This window comes from Giraffa tippelskirchi, chromosome X, assembly GCF_054371585.1.
Source record: "Giraffa tippelskirchi isolate mGirTip1 chromosome X, T2T-mGirTip1v1.2.pri, whole genome shotgun sequence".
Lineage (NCBI taxonomy): Eukaryota > Metazoa > Chordata > Mammalia > Artiodactyla > Giraffidae > Giraffa > Giraffa tippelskirchi.
The window spans coordinates 127055228-127077513 of NC_137289.1; the positions used below are offsets into that span (position 1 = coordinate 127055228).

A 22286-nucleotide genomic window follows, 5' to 3' on the forward strand; every position below is an offset into this window, starting at 1 on the left:
AATGATATGTATGTCCATCATTATATATCATACAGAAAATTTTGACCGTGCTAAAAAGCCACTGTTCTCTATTCATCTCTCCCATACCATCTCCTTACTCCTGGCAACTGCTAATCTGTTTATTGTCTCCGTAGTTTTTTTTTTTTTTTCCCCAGAATGTCACATAGTTGGAATCATATAGTATGAAGCCCCTTTTTTATTTGTTTCTTTCACTTAATAATATGGATTTAAGATGTTCCCTTGTTTTCTCATGGTTTGATAGCTCATTTCTTTTTAGTGCTGAGTAAGACTTAATGGACTGTGGTCTGGATGGACCACAGTTTATTTATCCATTCACCTACTAAGGAAGATCTTGGTTGCTTCCAAGTTTTGGCAATTATGAATAAAGCTGCTATAAATATCCGTGTGCAGGTTTTGGTGTGGAGGTAAGTTTTCAGCTCCTCTGGATAAATACCAAGGAGCATGGCTGCTGTATTGTGATGGTAAGAGTATATTTAGTTTTGTAAGAATCTCCCAAACTGTCTTCCAAAGTAGCCATACCATTTTGTCATCCCACCAGGAATTTATGAGAGTTCCTAATGTTTCACATCCTCACCAGCACTTAATTTTGTCACCGCATACGGCTCATTTTTATAATGGTAGAGCAGGCTTTTAGTTTAAAAGAACAAATGATTGTAACTGATAATGCAAGTTCTTTGATCAATTACTTTGTAGTGATACACATACTCTTTCATGTTACCTCACATATATACACACAAATATTTTATTTAAAAAACCTGATGTAGTACAGTAAATATGTCATAAAGAAAATGTATGTCAAATTTGTTTTCCAATTGACCGCTATACTTTTGAGGGAAGTCCACTGGATTATAAATGCAATTTAAAAAACATTAAAAATGCAGCAAGTCAGAAAACAGGTAACAGATGTGAATTATTTGTTCAGAAAGGGGGATACCCAAATGGACAATAAGCGTATGTAAAAATTCGCAACATTTTTACTCCTCTGGGAAATGCAAATTAAAGCCTCAGTGAGATCCAACTAAACACCTATTGAAAATTAAAGAAACTGACAACACCCAGTATTGACCAAATTATGGAACAACTGGAACTCTCAAACACTGCTTCCAGGAATGCAAATTGGTACAACCACTTTGGAAAAATATTTGTCAATATCTACTATAGCTAGACATAATGTTGACCCTATGACTTAGCAATTGTACATTTAGATTTATTCCCAAGAAACTGAAGGTGAAAGTCAGGTATGCAACTGTTCTTAGCAGCTTTGTTCACAAACCACAAACTCAAATACCCATCGACAGTAAAATGAATAAACAAACTATGGTATATTCATTCAGTGGAATACTACTCTGCAACAAAAGAATGAACTACTGCTATACTTAAAACAACATGCATTTGTGTCACAGACATAATGATGAAAACAAAAAGTCAGACACAAAAGAGTAGATTCCATTTGTCTAAGTTTCAATAACGGGCAAACAAAATGTACAGTGATAAAGTGAGAGGAGTGGTTCCCTGTGGGAATATGCTATGAATGACAAGGTCATGAGGGAACCTTTCGAGGTATTGGAAATGTTCTCTATCTTGATCTGAGTGGTGGTTATCCTAGTGTATGTGTGTATGTGTAGTGTGTCAGAGCAAAAGTTCATGGAGCTGAAAATTTGAGATTTGTGTGCTTTACTGTAATATTTTATACCTCAGTAAAAATTTTTAAAAGAATGAGCAAAACTTTAAGACCACTTAAAGAAAAAGAAGTTAATTGCTGACAATGTACAAAATATTAACAAAGAATTGAAATTTCCAGTGCTATCTTTGAGCCGTACTAAAAACTGTCAAATCAATACTCAAAATGATAAGGTAGTTTTTAAACCTCTGCCAGTATGACTATTCCATCTTCACACGTACTTTCCCACAAAAAGCTTCATCAATTCAAACAGGCTTGCCAACTGTTTCTGATGTCCTTGAAGCATTTCAGTTCCCATTCAACATCATTTAAAAAATATCTTCATGCACGTTTTATTGATGAGTGTACTGGTTTCTCTCCAAACATGTTTATGTATGTATGCTGTATTCAATTATGTAAAACCTGGGTGATTACTTGCAGCATTGTTGAATGGAAAAAGAGAGCTATGAACAGACCTACAAGGTGGAAAATTTCTCTTTGTTCTTCGGAGTCCTGATGCAATTAGGACATAGAGTTCTCTGAAAAACCAATTAATGCCCAAATGCTCAATAAGGATGATTAATTTGTAAATGGTGCTAATTATATGCCTCCATACATATGGTTATATTAACTGATGTCTGAAAAATAAAAATAATGCATACTGACCTTTCCAAAGTACAGGCTGTTCCTTGAGTTCCATAACAAAATAGATTATCAAGCCATTAACCCTCCAGGGACTTCCCTGTACGTACAGTGGCTAAGACTTCATGATCCCAATGTAGGGGGCCCAGGCTCCATCCCTGACTGGGGAACTAGATCCCGCATGCCACAACCAACTAAATATAAATAAATATTACAAAAAGAGACACTATCCATAATACTGTTCTAGGTATGGCAAAACAAATACAATATTGTAAAGTTAAAAAATAGATAAATAAACTAATTTAAAAAAATAAAAATAAATAAAACAGGAAAAAAAAAAAGAGAGAGAGAGAGACACTATCCCTCTGACTCTGATAGCACTGAAGACCAAATGTCACAGCAAAATAAAGCCAAGAGTCCTTCCAAATACTGACTGTTTATGGGCAGAGTGTTTTATTTTACTCCATCTATTCATTCATTATATTTAGAATTCTGTTAAGACATTTCTCCTACAAAAGGCATAAGTTACTTCACGTAACTTACTCTCTTTCATTATAAACATATTAAGGCCCTACTGGCCAGTCTCTGAATGTTTTAAAATTTTATCACACACTCAAAATTTTAGGCCCAGAGCAACACACTTTGAAAGTGGCAGGAGCTCTTCACGTTGTGGATAATGTGTTTGGGAGATCTGGAATGAGGAGGGATTAGACAGGGCCATCGGTGGGTGTGTTCACTTAGGGAAGAGAGAGAAAGCAGAGGATCATGTTCTGGTGAGATGTCATGTGGGAGAAGCGCTTTTAACCATAAAAAAACTGTAGCTTTTATGCCATTGACCTTTCAAAAGTGCCAAGAAGGAGCTAACACACAATCTCACTTCATTATAAGATTAAGAACCTGAGATACAAGGAAAATAAGTGTTCACCCAAAATGAAGATGTAAACCGAGTACCGGAAAATCCTGAGTTCTGATCTCTAAGCACTGTTCATTCATTACCCTGGGGAGCTTTAACTTTGGTTGCAGGCAGAATTGAGATTTTTAAATGATGTTTTAATACATAGTATATTCCCATGTTTCAAAATTGAAATGATTTAAAGGGTCGACAGTAAAATTCTCTCTTCTGTTTCTGTCTCTCAGCCACCTTGCTCACCTTCCCAGAGGCAATTTAGTGTTACCACTTTCTTGGGGATCCTTCCAGAGATATTTAGGAGAGCAAATACACAAATGCACATACAAAGATTTTCAATTTTGGCACAAATTGCAGCATACCATACACAAGACTCTGTACCCTGTTGGTTTGATTTCATTTAAGTATAACATGGACATCATTCCAGATCAGCAGTATAGTTTCTATATGTGCTATTTGTATGACACCAGTATCATCTATTTTTCCCATTTTCAGGAGAATTATGTGGTGAACTAAAATCACATAGAGGGACACCCCTGGCAGTCCAGTGGTTAAGACTTGGCACTTCCAATGCAGGGGGCGTGGGTTCCATCTCTGATTGGGGAACTAGGATCCCACATGCCACATGGCCAAATAAAAGCACATAGAAACTGGGTTTATACAGATCATGGCTCCATCACTTACCAACTAGCTTTGAGATTGGGCAAGGCACCTAATTCTCTGAACCTCAGATTCTTCACTGAACGATGTTGGTAATGCCTTCCTCACAGGATAGTTGTGGGAATTCTAAGAGCTTGAAACTGGAGTCAGGTGGCCTGGTTAACTGAACATTTAGATTATCTTGGGCAGTTATGTGTTCTCTTGCAGCCTCAGTTTTATTTGTTCCATGTGCACTTCCATAGACAACCACAAACAGAAAAGTTCACCGATCTTAAGAGTACTGTCCAAATTATCAAAAAAGAAACAAATTCACATGATCCTGACATAGGTCAAACAATACATGACCAGAAACCTAGAAGCCCAATCTTTGTGCTATTACTATTCCCTCTCCAAAGGTAACAGCATCCTGATTTCTAATATAATCTTACATGTTTTTTAATTTTACATAAATAGAATAGGTATGTAATTTTTGCTGTCTTTTGATCAACACTTGGCTTGATACTCATCCATATGGTTGAAACAGTTGTAGTTCTTCAATGTCATTGTTGTAGAGTTGTAAGAATTTGCCAGGAATTATTCATTTTACATAATGAACAAATATTGATTTACAAACACAGACTTACAGATAAATGGAAAAGGACAGAAAGCCCACACACCTATGGTCAATTAATTGATGACAAAGGAGGCAAGAAGATACACTGGAGAAAAGACAGTCTCTTCAATAAGTGTTGCTGGGAAAACTGGATAGCTCCATGTAAAAGAACGAAACTAGAACATTCTCCAACACCGTACAGAAAAATAAACTAGAAAATGGATTAAAGATCTAAATAGAGGACCTGATATTCTAAAACTCCTAGAGGAAAACATCGGCAGAATACTCTTTGACATAAGTTGCAGCAATCTTTTTTGATCCACTTCCTAGAGTAATGAAAATAAAACAAAAATAAACAAATGGGATCTAGTTCAAATTAAAAGCTTTTACACAGCAAAGGAAACCAACGAAAAGACAACCCACAGGATGGGGGAGAATATTTGCAAACAAAATGACAGACAAGAGATTAATTTCCAAAATATACAAACAGCTCATGAAGTTCAATATCAAAAACACAAACAATCCTATCAAAACATGGGAAGATCTAAATAGACATTTCTCCAAATAAGACATACATGTGGCCAAAAAGGACATGAAAAGATTCTCAACATCGCTAATCATTAAAGAAATGGAAATAAAAACTACAATGAGGTTATCACCTTACACCAGTCAGAATGGCCATCATCAAAAAATCTACAACCAATAAATGCTGGAGAGGGTATAGAGGAAAGAGAAGCCTCTTACACTATTGGTGAGAATGTTAATTGGTATAGTCACTATGGACAATACTATGGAGGATCCTGAAAAACTAAAAACAGAGTTACCATATGATCTAGCAATCCCACTCCTAGGCATATATCTGGAAAAAAGCATACTTTGAAAAGATACGTGCAACCCGATGTTCATAGCAGAACTATTTACGATAGTCAAGATATGGAAGCAACCTAAATGTACATCAACAGAGGAATAATAAAGAATATGTGGTACATATATATAATGTAATATTACTCAGGCATAAAGAAGATCACTAGTCTTTCCCATTCTATTGTTTTCCTCTATTTCTTTGTATTGTTCATTTAAGAAGGCCTTCTCATCTCTCTGATAGTCTCTGGAACCCTGCATTTAGTTGGGTATATCTTTCCCATTCTCCCTTGCCTTTTACTTCTCTTCTTTCCTCAGCTATTTGTAAAGCCTCCTCAGACAACCACTTTGCCTTCTTGTATTTCTTTTTCTTTGGGATGGTTTTGGTCACTGCCTCCTACACAATGTTTCGAACTTCCATCCATAGTTCTTCATCTGTCTTGGGTGGCCTTGAACAGCATGGCTCATATCTTCATTGAGTTACCCAAGAAAGGATGGGCATGATATAGAACAAAAACGGTAAGGACCTAACAGAAGCAGAAGAAATTAAGAAGAGGTAGCAAGAATACACTGAAGAACTATACAAAAAAGGTCTTAATGACCTGGATAACCATGATGGTGTGGTCACTCACTTAGAGTCAGACATACTGGAGTGTGAAGTCAAATGGGCCTTAGGGAAGCATTACTATGAACAAAGCTAGTGGAGGTGATAGAATTCCAACTGAGATATTTAAAATTCCAAAAGATGATGCTGTGAAAGTGCTGCACTCAATATGCCAGCAAATTCGGAAAATCCTGCAGTGGCCATAGGATTGGGAAAGGTCAGTTTTCATTCCAATCCCCCAAAAAGGCAATGCCAAAGAATATTCAAACTACTCTGCAATTGCACTCATTTCACATGCTAGCAAGTTTATGCTCAAAATTCTTCAAGCTAGGCTCAGCAGTACACGAACTGAGAATTTCCAGATGTATAAGCTGGGTTTTGAAGAGGCAGAGGGATCAGAGATCAAACTGCCAACATATGTGGAGATAATGGAGAAAGCAAGGGAATTCAAGAAAAACATCTACTTCTGCTTCATTGACTATGCTAAAGCTTTTAACTGTGTGGATCACAACAAATTGTGGAAAATTCTTGAAGAGATGGGAGGACCAGACCATCTTACCTGTCTCCTGAGAAACCTGTACGCAGGTCAAGAAGCAACAGTTAGAACTGGACACAGAACAACTGACTGGTTCAAAATTGAGAAAGGAGTATGACAAGGCTGTATACTGTCACCATGTTTATTTAACTTCTATGCAGAACACATCATGTGAAATGCCAGGCTGGATGAAGCACAAGCTGGAATCAAGACTGCTGGGAGAAATATCAACAATCTCAGATATGCAGATGATATCACTCTAACGTCAGAAAGTGGAGGTACTAAAGAGCCTCTTGATGAGGGTGAAAGAGGAGAGTGAAAAAGCTGGCTTGAAACTCAACATTCAAAAAACTAAGATCATGGCATCGGGTCCTGTCATTTCATGACAAACAGAAGGGGAAAAGTGGAAGCAGTGACAGATTTTCTTTTCTTGGGCTTCACAATCACTGTAGACAGTGACTGCAGCCATGACATTAAAAGACACTTGCTCCTTGAAAGAAAAGCTATGACAAACCTAGACATCATATTCAAAAGTAGAGATCTCTTTGCCAACAAAGATCTGTATAATCAAAGCTGTGGTTTTTCCAGAAGTCATGTGCAGACGAGAGAGCTGGATCAGGAAGAAGGCTGAGCGCCAAAGAATTGTTGCTTTTGAACTGTGTGCTGGAGAAGACTCTTGAGAGTCCCTTGGACTGCAAGGAGATCAAACCAGTCAATCCTAAAGGAAATCAGTCCTGAATATTCACTGGAAGGACTGATGCTGAAGTTTTAATACTTTGGGCAGCTGATGAGAAGAACTGACTCACTGGAAAAGACCCTGATGCTGACAAAGATTGAAGGCAAAAGGAGGTGGCGGCAGCAGAGGATGAGATGGTTAGATAGCATCACCGACTCGATGGACATGAATTTGAGCAAATTCAAGGAGATAGTGGAGGACAGAGGAGCCTGGCATGCTCCATTTCATGGATTCACAAAGAGTTGGATATGACTTAGCGACTGAAAAACATTAAAAAGAAAGAAATACATTTGCAGCAACGTGGATGGACCTACACATTATAATGCTGAGTGATGTAACTCAGCCAGAGAAAGACAAATACCATGTGATATCACTTATATGTGGAATCTAAAAAGATGATACAAATGAACTCATTTACCAAACAGAAACAGACTCACAGACTTTGAAAACAAATTTGTGGTTATCAAAGGGAAAGGGTCGGGGGGAGGGATAAATCAGGAGTCTGGAATTAACATATACACACTACTATACATAAAATAATCAACAAGGACCTACTGTGTAGCATAGGGAAGTCTACTAAATACTCTGTAATAATCTATATGGGAAAAGAATCTTAAAAAAAAGAGATTATGTATAACAGAATCACTTTGCTATACACTTGAAACACAAGACTGTAAATCAACTATACCCATGTATAAAATACAAAAATTTAAATGTTGATGTTTTTGCATTGCTTTCAGTTTTTATCTTTTATTATAATGACACTATAAACATTCCAGTACAATAAATGTATGCATGCATTTCTGTTTAACTTATACCTAGGAGTGGAATTGCTGGGTGACAGGGTAAGCTTGCATTCAGAATACTCAGAATTGGTGGTAGGAATTTAAGCTTCAACCAGGGTTTACAGTTCAAAGTACCAGAAGCCAATACTAGCAGATTTAAGAAGGAAGGAATTTATTGAAAGACCATTTAGTAGGCCATAAAGCAACAGTTAGAACTGGACATGGAACAACAGACTGGTTCCAAATAGGAAAAGGAGTACGTCAAGGCTGTATATTGTCACCCTGCTTATTTAACTTATATGCAGAGTACATCACGAGAAACGCTGGGCTGAAAGAAGCACAAGCTGGAATCAAGATTGCCGGGAGAAATATCAATAACCTCAGATATGCAGATGACACCACCCTTATGGCAGAAAGTGAAGAGGAACTAAAGAGCCTCTTGATGAAAGTGAAAGAGGAGAGTGAAAAAGTCGGCTTAAAGCTCAACATTCAGAAAACGAAGATCATGGCATCTGGTCCTATCACTTCATGGGAAATAGATGGGGAAACAGTGGAAACAGTGTCAGACTTTATTTTTTTGGGTTCCAAAATCACTGCAGATGGTGATTGCAGCCATGAAATTAAAAGATGCTTACTCCTTGGAAGGAAAGTTAAGACCAACCTAGATAGCATATTTAAAAGCAGAGACATTACTTTGACAACAAAGGTCCGTCTAGTCAAGGCTATGGTTTTTCCACTAGTCATGTATGGATGTGAGAGTTGGACGGTGAAGAAAGCTGAGCGCCAAAGAATTAATGCTTTTGAACTTTGGTGTTGGAGAAGACTCTTGAGAGTCCCTTGGACTGCAAGGAGATCCAACCAGTCCATCCTAAAGGAGATCAGTCCTGGGTGTTCATTGGAAGGACTGATGTTGAAGCTGAAACTTCAATACTTTGGCCACCTCATGCGAAGAGTTGACTCATTGGAAAAGACCCTAATGCTGGGAAGGATTGGGGGCAGGAGGAGAAGGGGACGACAGAGGATGAGATGGCTGGATGGCATCACCGACTCAATGGGCATGGGTTTGGGTAGACTCCGGGAGTTGGTGACGGACAGGGAGGCCTGGCATGCTGCGATTCATGGGGTCGCAAAGAGTTGGACACGACTGAGCGACTGAACTGAACTGAAAATCACTGGGAGGATTTGAGTAATAGGCTCAGGAAAAGGCAAGGAGAATGGAGGGCCACATGAGTTGAAATGAAGCCAACATCACACTATGGAACTAGTACCAGGAGAACACTGTTTGAGTCATGCTGTATACCAGACCCTATAGTTTGCACAGTCAACACTGAACTCTTGCCAACAGACTCATAATGCTGCATTCCCCTATTACTGCCAGAGAGAAATAACCTTAGTCTCAGCTTCTCTAGCTAGTGATTTGAAGTCTGGTGTGTACACAGCTCATAGACCAGGCCCAGGTCACATGTCCAGGTCACAGCTGCAAGGGAGCCTGGAAAAGTGAGGCAGGCACTTTCCAAACAGAAGGGTACAGCTATTGGGCATAAAAACCTGTTTATAAGATGGACTATTTCTTCCTAAGTTAAATATCTTGGGAAAAACAAACAGGTATTTATTTTACTCCATTAGGAAATAAAACCACCACATAAATTCAGCTCTTCAAAAATCATGAGTATTTTCCTTGACTACATATTTAACAAATATGACCTCAGTATTAGTCCTGAACATACATTTGCGGTTTCTAAAATAAATATAAAATGATTCTGTAGCTTGTAGTAAGCAGAAATCTAGTATTAGACTATACCAGAATTCTTTTTGGGTTTCCCAGGTGGCTCAGTGGTAAAGAAGCCACCTGCCATGCAGAAGACACGGGTGTGATTCCTGGGTTGAAGATCCCCTGGAGGAAGAAATGGTAACCCACTCCTGTTTTCTTGCCTGGAAAATTCCATGGACAGAGGAGCCTGGTGGGCTACAGTCCATGGGGTTGCAAAGAGTCAGATGCAACTGAGCATGAACACACACATGGAGCCTTTTTTAAAATGAAGAGAAACACTTTCTTCCCCCCATGTTTATCATAGTTTTTTAATATACGCATATGTGGTTTTACTCGCCATCTCACTGAGGCAGATATCACCTGGGAGTCACCTAGTTCTGGCCCCCAAACAACTTGGTACAAATTCAGAGCATCTAAGGCCAGTTATTTGCCCCTATATACTCCTTGGTTAACTTCTGAACAATAAGCCTCTTTTGTTTTCTCTTATATCTTTACCTTCTTGCCATTGCCTGTTTTCTTTTCCTGATTCCTGTAACTACTGACCCCATTCAACCGTGGGTCCTTTTGAAAACTTCATTCTATTGTTATCAAACTCCTATCCATCTTAAATTTGGGGGAAACAAGCTCTCTCTCTTTTTGCCTTAACTATATCTCGCCCCTTCCCAAGCACCTTACTTTCTCCCGTTTAGTTCATTTTACTAGAGGCTGCCAGGTCTCTCACCCCATGAGCGGTGAATCCAAGAGGTGAGCTGGCATTTCAACAGATTGTCAATGTTGCTTCTGAACACGATTTTCCCATTGTAAAATCGCATTCTATGTTGTTGGTTTTTTTAAACTTTACTGGAGTATAATGCTTCACAATGTTGTGTTAGTTTCTGCTGTGCAGCTATACACATATCCCTCCTTCTTGGACCTCTGTCCACACTCCCCCCATCCACTGCAATCCTACCCATCTAGGTCATGAGAGAGCACTGAGCTGAGCTCCCTGAAAACTGCATTCTCTTTAGAGATTCACTACGATTCGTATTCCATCCTCGAGCCATTCTAATTTGTGGCCAATCCACTTGCCAACTGGTTATCCATTTGCTCACCAAAGGTCCAACTCACAGTCTTCCTCTCCTCACAAAATTCTAGGAGATTTTAACATTCGTGGACATAGATCATCCAACTTAAAGGCCTTGCAATGCCTTTAGCTCCTTATTCAAAAACCCACACCCTCAATCTTGTCAGGGCTTAGTAACTGCTCCACTTGAACACAACTTCCTGATTTCTATCTTCCTCATCAACTTATTCCCATCTGGTAGCTTCCCTCTGTTCAATTTTTAAATTTTCACACATGATGGCTCCATACACTTTTACTGTCTGCAAAGGGGGTGGCTTCCCAGGGTACCTTCCAGTCACTTTACTCAGTCTTGGTCAGCTCTCTTTTCGATTCCCATCAGCAAACGTCCCCAAACTTACCCTAAGTCCTTCCTCCAAACAACTGCTGATTTCATTCCCAGCAGGTGACCTTGCCTTTACATCAGTGGAAAAATTGAGGTCATCAGGGAGGTCTCACTCAATTTCTCTGTAAACATATCTATATTCATTGCTTTTTACTTTCTTTCCTTCACTCTGGAAGTCGGTGACGTCCCTTACTGGTTCAAGGCCAACCCATGCCAGTGGCCCACCTCAATCTCCCTCTGTATCCGCCCCGTCCTTGCCCTGTCAGTCATCTCTTCCTCGGCCTCTTTACCAGATCCTCCCCTCAGCCTATAAACACCTGAAGACCTTTTCATTTTAAAAGGCCCTCACACCTGCGTCCTAGTCAACTCTCATCAAACTTCTGTTCCTCCATTTTCAGCTCTTTTGAAATCACAGAAAAACTGGCTTTTTTTAAAAAAGCTTTTCACCTCAGTTTTACCCCTTGAGCTCTGAACTCCACCTTCCACATTCCTCTACTGAAACTTTTCCCTAAGATGCATAATGACCTAATTGCCAAATCTAACACACATCTTCCAGTTTTATGTAACCAGACTTCACTCTGTCTTTGACTCTGCTAATTGCTTTCTCCTTTCAAAGTGTAATTTTGTGTGTTTTTTTCCCTGATAAATAAAAGCAGTGCTTGTTCATTACTGTTTTATTCTACTCAGGGCTATAACAAAATACCACATTCTGGGTCAACTCGGAACAACAGAAATTCGTTACTCACTGTGCTGGAGGCTGAAAGTCTGAGATCAAGGTGCCCAGTGGTCAGGTGAAGACCCTCTTCCAGGCTGCAGACTTGTCACTGGATCCTCCCCTGGTGGAAGTGGCAGGGAGAGCTCTGAAACTTCTTTTATTATATAAAGCATTGATCCCATTCTCAAGGGCTCCACCCTTGGGACTTGACCACCTCCCAAATGGCCCCAACTTCTAACACCATCACTTTGGGGGTTAGAATTTCAACATACGAATTTTAGAGGGACACATCATTCATACCGTAGCAATTACAGAAAATCTGTAACTTTGTTTACAAAATGTGGAAAATCTAGGAAAGTACAAAGAAGAAAAATAACATCATCTGTAATGGCACTAATTGGTGATAACCACTGTTAATATTTTGAAGTATATAAATATACAAAGATACAGATATAAATACATAGATATAGATATATACAGGCACAATTCTGTATAGGAGCTTTTACTTGCTTTCTATATAACCCATATCCTTAAATATTTTTGAAAATGATTATAAACTGCTGCTTAATATTCTATAAAGTGGATGAATTGCCATATATTAGCCATTTCTCTACTACTAGATATTTCACCCATGTTTTAAATCTTTTCTATTGTAACTAAAATTGCTATATACCTCCTAGTACATAAGTCTTTGACCATTTCTTTTGGATTATCTCATTAGAATTATTGAAAAAGAATTACTGTCTGCAAGCATATAAATATTCTCTAGGCTTGGCTGCACAATGCTGAGTTGACTCCCAGCAAAGTTGGAGTGACTCATGTCTCACTTGCAGTGAGTATAAGGGCTTGTTTTCAAACTTTCTGCTCTATTTCCATTATGTTCTTTGTTTATAATCTTCTTTGAAGCTGTGCTTGCCCAGCTTCCAGAGCAAAGAAAGGGCCCGAAGTCAGCGACAGAGACATCACTGGCTTAATGGATGGGGGAGCTTACCTGTCTGAAGCAAGGTCCTGGAGTGACACCCCAGCGAGCGCAGGAGACAGGACAGCCAGGCAGAACATGGTGGCAGTGTTTGCTCCGAGGGGTGGGGGAGAGGAGATTACCAGTTATAAGGGAATTGACCTCAGATGGGCTCATTAGTTACCAGGGAAACCAGTAGAGGGCACGCCCCTCACCGCCCCTTTGATGAGAACAATCTCCAGCTGGGGCCTGGGGCAAATATGTAAGAAGGTCAGAACTTTGCAGTTTAGACAGGTGAAGCAGGCACTATTCGGGCAGGGGGCGGTGGTGGACAGAGAGCAAGACAACACTCATCTTGAGGGGCCTGACCACACAAATATCCTCTGTTCTATTTCCTGATAATATCCTCTTCTAGTTTTCCTTGTATTTATCTGCTTTGTGTGTGTGTTTTTTTTTAATCTCACATTTAGGACTTTATTTTCCTATAACTACCCCTTAAAGTTGACGTTCCCTACACTTATATCCTAAATTCATTACCTTTCTCTCTCATTCCCTAGGATTTTTCTTATTCTACTCCTAGTTTGAACTACTTCCACTAGGCAAGAGATTCCCAAATAGAAGACACCAGACCTGACCTCTCTCCTGAATTTTAGATTCATGCGTTGAACCATCAGGCTTCTCTGGTGACTCAGACAGTAAAGAATCTACCTGTAATGCAGGAAACCTGGGTTCGATCCCTGGGTTGGGAAGATTCCCTGGAGGAGGGCATGGCAACCCACTCCAGTTTTCTTGCCTGGAGAATCCCATGGATAGGGCAGCCTGGAAGGCTACAGTCCATAGGGTCGCAAACAGTCAGACACAACTGAAGTGACTTAGCATGCAAACATAGAAGCATCTGTACAGCATCTCTTTTTTGTTATCTGAAAAAACCCCAAAATTCGACCTGTCAAAATGATAAGCTGGGGGCTTTCCTGGTGGCTCAGTGGTAAAGAATCCGCCTACCAATGCAGGAGACATGGGTTCAATCCCTGGGTCGGGAAGATCCCACATGCCTCAGGGCAACTAAGCCCATGCACTGCAACTACTGCTCTAGAGTCCATGGGCTACAACTACTGAAGCCTGCAGGCCTAGAGCCCGTGCTCTGCAATGAGAAGCCTGTGCACTGCAACTAGAGTAGCCCCTACTCAACACAACTAGAAACAAACCCTTGCAGCAGCAAAGACCCAGCACAGACAAAAATAAATAAAATTGAGAAAAAATGATAAGTTGGTAGTACAACCAACCAAGGAGTCACACAAACTTGAAACATAGACGACAAATTTGCCTTTTCTCTCTTGGCCAACCTGCCCACCACAGGCCCCATCACAAGAAGAGAAGATTCTCAATTTAATTGCCATGTACCTGAGGAGAGAACATACTAAAGATAGAAACATTCTCAAATTTCTTATTGTTTTTCTTGTTTGAGAGACAAACCTTTGGAGGATTTTGTTATTGGCAGAAGTGATTTAAGGCCAAAAGTAGGGCTAAAGCTTTTATTTCTGACTTTCAATCCAGAATAGTACTCTTTTCTTTGGAAGTTGTGTGTTCTAACCTATGTGTGTAAGCTTTTAAAAAATCAGCAAACCACATGTGGATAGAAAAAATATAAAATCATATTCTTTCTAAGCTGGAAGGCATAGCTGACACATCCAGTTGAATGCCATCACTTTGTCTCTTAACAGTCTAGGAGGAACGTCCCTGATGGGCAGTGGCTAAGATTCCATGAAACCAAAGAAAGGGACCCAAGTTTGATCCCTGGTCGAGGAACTAGATCCCACATGCTGCAACTAAGACCCAGACAGACAGGACAGACAGATAGATAGATAGGTAGATAAGTAGGTAGATAGGTAGATATTAAAAAAAAACAGTCTGGGACCCAGAGATGTTCCATGGCTTACTCAAAGAAGCACGGTTACTTAGTAGCAGATATCACTAAAATTAATTCTTATAACTCTTGTTCCAGTGTTCATTTCAGTACATAAATATTTCTACGTGTTCTTAACCCTTGTCCTCTGAGAAACTCTACAAACAGATACTCATGCACAAGTAACTGCTGGAAAATTCTGTACATCACATCTTTTAGAGAATCTTAACCAGGGCTAAAGTATGATATTTGTGGACTCTAGACACTTTTGCCTTTGTGGGCTACATTCTCCCTAGAAAATTACTAAAATATTGCTTATGACTGTGGGCTTCCCTTGTGGCTCAGCTGGTAAAGAATCCGCCTGCAATGCGGGAGACCTGGGTCCGATTCCTGGCTTGGGAAGATCCCCTGGAGAAGGGAAAGGCTACCCACTCCAGTATTCTGGCCTGGAGAATTCCATGGACTGTATAGTCCATGGGGTTGCAAAGAGTTGGACACAACTGAGCGACTTTCACATCACTTTACTTCACTTCATCGTAAAGTAATCCAGGCTGGATTCATTATTATGTTTTCATTTTGCTTCTTATTTGAAAAGGCATAAAAAGATTTTTGTGTGCTCCTAAAAGTATTGTGGATCTTAGGCACTGGGCCTATAGTGCCTGGTGGATAAAACTTCAGTCACGTCCAATTCTTTGCAACCTCATGGACTGTAGCCGCCCAGGCTCCTCTGTTCAGGGATTCTCCAGACAAAAATACTGGAGTGGGTTGCCACTGCCTTCTCCAGGGGATCTTCCCGATCCACGAATCGAACCCTGGTTTTCTGCATTGCAGGCAGATTTTTTAGTGTCTCAGCCACTAGGGAAGCAGTGCATAAATCAGCCCTGTACATAATACATGGTAAAGACTCGCAGAAGTCTTGCAAAGAGAAAACCTATTTACCTAGCATTTCCAAAATTTTTGTTCACAGTGTCCTATTAACATCTCAAAGATCAGTAGTGTCCTATAAAACACAGTTTAGAAAAAATTGTTCTCTGCTCTCAAACTGCAATGATACTTTGCAGAAAGGAAGATGGTGATGCAAAAATCAAGTTACTCTTCTTGGCCGTGGTTGAGATCTCTGAATTAGCTGTAAAATATCCATAAAGGCCTGTTTAAGATGTTTTATAGAGCAGACAAGCACATCAAATTTTCACATATGGTTCATATTAATGTATGGAATACTTGACAATTATATTTCATTAACACATCTTTCTAATACATGGGAATGGTAATACACCATTAACTCGTGCTTTTGGTTCTTATACTAATCAAATAAAATTAGGATGCCTATAAAACTTGATTTCCAACTCATTTTCAGAAGATGGATAATAGAAATTTCCCGAATTAGCAATCAGACAGTATTTATTGCATATGGTGACTGCATTAAAATGTGACTGCATTCTCTATACTTTTATGAATCTTTTGACACATCGCTCTGGAGCAGTCAACCAGGATTGCTTGTCTTTAACAACTGCTGATATTCCTTTTAAGATCAAGGGTATCTTATGAATATCACCAGGGAAACTTGGGACTTTATCTGAGGTTTGGAATGAGAGCTGCCCCTGAGAATCCAGAGAAGTATCTCTTTTCTCAAGGGTATGAGTTGGAGATCGGGATTGACATATATACCTTACCATGAGTAAGACAGATCGTTAGTGGGAATCTTCTGTGTAAAACAGGGAGCTGAGGTCAGTGCTGTGTGATAACCTAGAGGGGTGGGATAAGAAGAGGGAAAGGATATATGTATACTTACGGCTGATCACTTCGATGTGCAGCAGAAACTAACATAATATTGTAAAACAACTATATCTCAATTAAAAAAATTTAACCATGCAATCTAGGGTATGAGTTAGAAACAGATGCCATTTGGGGAGCTGCAAACATCCTTTTCACATGTGATTCAAGCAGTTAGGTTCAGTTCAACAATATTCATTGAGCGCCTTCAGTGTGCGAGCTAACAGGCACAAATGAGAAATGAGTTATGCATACCTCTCACCATGGGGTATTAAAATTTGCTGTGTACATATTAGATTTGAACCTTAAGTCACAGAGGCTGTGTAAAGGAGAAAAGGAAAGATATACAAATCTGAATGCAGAGTTCCAAAGAATAGCAAGGAGAGATAAGAAAGCCTTCCTCAATGATCAATGCAAAGAAACAGAGGGAAGAAATAGAATAGGAAAGACTAGACATCTCTTCAAGAAAATTAGAGATACCAAGGGAACATTTCATGCAAAGATGGGCTCAATAAAGGACAGACATGGTATGGACCTAACAGAAGCAGAAGATATTACGAACAGGTGGCAAGAATGCAAAGAACTATACAAAAATATCTTAATGACCCACATAACCTCAATGGTGTGATCACTCACCTTGAGCCAGACATCCTGGAATATGAAGTCAAGTGGGCCTTAGGAAGTATCACTATGAACAAAGCTAGTGGAGGTGATGGAATTCTAGCTGAGCTATTTCAAATCCTAAAAGATGATGCTGTGAAAGTGCTGCACTCAATATGCCAGCAAATTGGGAAAACTCAGCAGTGGCCACAGGACTGGAAAAGGTCAGTTTTCATTCCAATCCCTCCAAAAGAGCAATGCCAAAGAATGTTCAAACTACTGCACGATGCACTCATCTCACATGCTAGCAAAGCAATGCTCAAAATTCTCCAAGGCAGGCTTCAACAGTATGTGAACCAAGAACTTCCAGATGTATAAGCTGGATTTAGAAAAGGCAGAGGAACCAGAGATCAAATTGCCAACATCTGTTGGATCCTAGAAAAAGCAAGAGAGTTCCAGAAAAGCATCTACTTCTGCTTTATTGACTACGCCAAAGCCTTTGACTGTGTGGATCACAATAAACTGTGGAAAATTCTTCAAGAGATGGGAATACCAGACCACCTCACCTGCCTCTTGAGAAATCTGTATGCAGGTCAAGAAGTGACAGTTAGAACTGGACATGGAATAACAGACTGGTTCCAAATCAGGAAAGGAGTACGTCAAGGCTGTATATTGTCACCCTGCTTATTTAACTTACATGCAGAGTACATCAGGTGAAATGCCAGGCTGGATGAAGCACAAGCTGGAATCGAGATTGCCGGGAGAAATATCAATAACTTCAGATATTCAGATGACACCATCCTTATGGCAGAAGGCGAAGAAGAACTAAAGAGCCCCTTGATGAAAATGAAAGAGGAGAGTGAAAAAGTTGGCTTAAAACTTAACATTCAGAAAACAAAGATCGTGGCATCCAGTCCCATCACTTCATGGCAAATAGATGGGGAAACAATGGAAACAGTGACAGAGTTTATTTTCTTGGGCTCCAAGATCACTGCAGAGGGTGACTTCAACCATGAAATTAAAAAAATGCTTGCTCCTTGGAAGAAAAGTTATGACCAGCCCAGACAGCATATTAAAAAGCAGAGACATGAAAAAAAATAAAAAAGAAAAAAAAAGAAAAAGAAAAAGCAGAGACATGACTTTGCTTACAAAGGTCTGTCTAGGCAAAGCTATGGTTTTTCCAGTAGTCTTGTATGGATGTGAGAGTTGGACTATAATGAAAGCTGAGCCGAAAAATTGATGCTTTTGAACTGTGGTGTTGGAGAAGACTCTTGAGAGCCCCTTGGACTGCAAGGAGATCAAACCAGTCCATCCTAAAGGAAATCAATCCTGAATATTCATTGGAAGGACTGATGCTGAAGCTGAAACTCCAATACTTTGGCCACCTGATGCGAAGAACTGACTCACTGGAAAAGTCCCTGATGCTGGGAAAGATTGAAGGCAGGAGGAGAAGGGGACAACAGAGGATGAGATGGTTGGATGGCCTCACTGACTCGATGGACATGAATTTGAGTAAGCCCCAAGGGTTGGTGAAGGACAAGGACGCCTGGCATGGTGCAGTCCATGGGGTCACAAACAGTTGGACATGAGTGAGCGACTGAACTGAACTGATATGGGGGCAGCAAAGGAAGATGTTTTACAGTCCAGTCAGTACAAAATGGAAAGTAAGAAAGGTGAGGAGGTGAATGGGCTTACTGAGGGGTGGAGGAGGAGAAAATGTCAGGAAAGAACTCCTAAAGAAAGTAGTGTCTGAAAAATGCGATGCACTCTATTTCCTAATATACATAAAGTACAATTATTTGGAACATGCATGCAGCCAAGTTTCCTTTTATATTTAGAGAATAATTTGAAACTGCAGACTTGAGAGAGAAGATGAGTTGTTACCTGAGAGTTATCTGTTTCTATAGCAAGGAAGGCACTTCAATATGGGGTAAGAAGTCTGAAAATCAGAGTTAGAAACTTGCAGTAATCAAATCTCTTCCAGTTCAATACTTTTATAGAGACTCTATGATATTCCTGGCAGGTGATGAGTCAGGATAGGATAAGCTTAGGCCATGATAACAAACAAATAAAGATAAATCTCAGCGGCTTAACACAAAATTTATTTTCACTCACAAAATCTGATGAGGATCCGGAGACTCTCCATGGTAAACAATGCCATGAGATGAGCAGAGATGCAGGCTCTTTTGATCTTCCACCTCCATCAATTCAACAAGAGATCTTCTCTACAACTGCTGTGGCGAGGAAGAAAATCCTAGAAAGTCAAACACTGGCTGTGAAATACTTTGGTCTGAAAGTGACACCTAATATATGCCTGCTCACAATTCATTGGCCAAAACCCAAGGCGAAATGTTCCCCTGTATTTGAAGGAGAGGAAATTTAGATATGGAAGAACAGAGATGTCTCTACCACAACAGTCTTTAGATAGGAACTGCACGCTCCAAGACTTAACTGTCTGAAAATAATAGTGGATATTTTTTCAAAAGATTAAAAAAATAATAGAGTCAGAATATTTAAGTTTTCTATGTGGATTTTCTTTTTTCTTTTTTTAATAAATTTATTTATTTTAGTTGGGGGCTAATTACTTTACAATATTGTAGTAGTTTTTGCCATACATTGACATGAATCAGCCATGGGTTTACATGTGTTCCCCTTCCTGGACCCCCCACCCACCTCCCTCCCCATCCCATCCCTCTGGGTCATCCCAGTGCACCAGCCCTGAGCATTTGTTTTCAAGCAGCTTCTTAACGGGTTCTGCACAGTTTGAAATTTAAAGATCTATGACAGCTTTTAGGAAGTAACCATGGAATCATCAGAAAGCTAAGGTCAATAGCCTCTATGAATATTTAAGCTTTCTAGAGTAAAAAAATGTGTAGTATTTTTTATGCTGACTTAGCTTTCTCAACATGGAGCATGCTCATTAATTGCACCACTCGCTAAGAATGAAGATTTCTAGCTTCACCTACATAATGAAACTCTCTGGAGGTAAGCAAGTCCAAGCTTTCCTGGTGATTATTATGTACACTAAGGCCTGAGAACCTTCTATACAGAGGAAGCAGATGGCCCATGCTGGGGAAAGGAAAGAGTAGGCTTTCTTGAAATCCAATTCTGAAGCAGAGCTTACCTTGAGGCTTCCCTGGTTGAAGGCACGAAGGAGTTCTGATTTAAGTCATCTTGATGCTGGTGAAAAGAAATCTCAACAAGCAGGACCCTCCTCCTGGGAGCAGCCCAGCTATCAATTTGGCAGGAAAGGGCTCCCGTGCTCCTAGTCACTGGACCTAGTTTGAGCACAGAGCTGATTGAAGACTTGTGCTTTTCACTCTGATGCTTTTATTTTCACCTCTTGCCTTTTCTGTGTACCTTCATCAAGTGTTATTGCTTTATCTTCTGTATGCTGCTGCTGCTGCTGCTGCTGCTGCTAAGTCGCTTCAGTCGTGTCCGACTCTGTGCGACCCCATAGACAGCAGCCTACCAGGCTCCCCCGTCCCTGGGATTATCCAGGCAGGAACACTGGAGTGGGTTGCCATTTCCTTCTCCAATGCATGAAAGTGGAAAGTGAAAGTGAAGTCGCTCAGTCGTGTCCAACTCTTAGCAACCCCATAGACTGCAACCAGGCTCCTCCGTCCATGGGATTTTCCAGGCAAGAGTACTGGAGTGGGGTACCATTGCCTTCTCCTTCTGTATGCTAACTCCTTGCAAATATATATTTCTAGAGCGAGCTTCTTTTCCAGAAGTTCAGACTTCTGGAGTCCAGAATTCCAGAAGTCCTGGAGTCCAGAAGTCCAGAATTTCAGACTACTGCTGTTCAGCATTTCCATTCAGATGGCTAATAGGCTTTTCAGAGTTAACATGTCTAAAATGGAGCCCCTAAATGATCTTCCCCTAAACATGTTCCTTCCATGGACTGACTAACTCCATCTCAGTTTATGGAAACTTTGTTGGTTCAGGCCAGGTTCTTGGAGTCATACTTGACTTCCCTTTCTCCAACGTATACCATCTAATTCCAATTTTCTAACGAATGTTAACTTTGCTTTCAAAATAAACCCAAGATTTCAGCACTTCTTCACTCCCACTGTTACTGCTCCAGTCTGAGTCCCCAGCATCTCTTACCTGGCTTAAATGGTCTGTCTTCTTCTTTCAAGTCCCTGTTAGTCTATTCTCAACATGGCAGTCAACACAACCCTGTTAAAATATTATGATAGATCATATCCACTTTTGTGTCCAATATCCTCCAAAGGGCTCCCCACATCACTCAGAGGGAAAAACAGATAGAAGTTCTGACAATGTTCTGCAAGGCCTTGAAGGATCTGGCCCTTCTTTCCAACCTTATCTCTTTCTCCACTTTCCCCTTTTCACTCATTTCAGATACACTAAACTTTTTTATGTCCTTTAACACACCAGTCCTGGTCTCTCCTTTGTACCTGCTCTTTCACATGCCTGGGTAATCTTCCTGGGATATTTGCAGGTCATCCTTCAGGTCTTTGTTCAAAGGGCATCTTCTCAATGAGAATAGAGTGATATGTGCTCAGGAGAAAAAAGGAAGGGATATAATTTGCTGTATTGGAAGAAGGGTGGTCCAGGGTAGCTAAAATGTCACCATCCTCCCAACCTAGCACATTAGATCCCCTTTCTTTCACCCTAACACTTACCATGTCTTGTTACTATCTTCATTCTATTTGGGTTGGCCAAAAAGTTCATTCGGCTTTTTACCGGAAGCTGGTACAGAAAACCCCAAATGAACTTGTTGGCCAACTTAATACATCAGTTTATAAAGGTTCTTGAAAGAAAGCTTTTCTGTTTGTTTGTTTGCTTCCTACACTGATGTGTCTTAACATCTAGAACAGTGTCTAGCACACAGTCACTCAAAAAATATTTCTTGAAAGAAGAAAATAATATTTGCCTTTTAATGACAACCAGCTCTTGGTACACATTGTTCTGATATCCATATTTTATTGAAGTTTTGTGACTGGGGTATTTTTCCCAACTTTCTATATATCTTTAACACTTTTCCCTCAAAATTTCTAAGTTGGAAAGAATAAACTCAAGAGACAAGTGACACAAAGTGAACACGATGACCAGTGCTTTGGCCCCCAAGAGGAGAAAATTCCAGGAAAACAA

The 22286-nt window shown here is 40.0% G+C and overlaps 1 pseudogene; it reads left to right on the forward strand.

Annotated features, from left to right (window-relative positions):
- Nucleotides 1-378: 378 nt before the first annotated feature.
- LOC145535758 (BAG family molecular chaperone regulator 4 pseudogene) overlaps nucleotides 379-22286 on the forward strand; it is a 33670-nt pseudogene continuing 11762 nt past the window's right edge.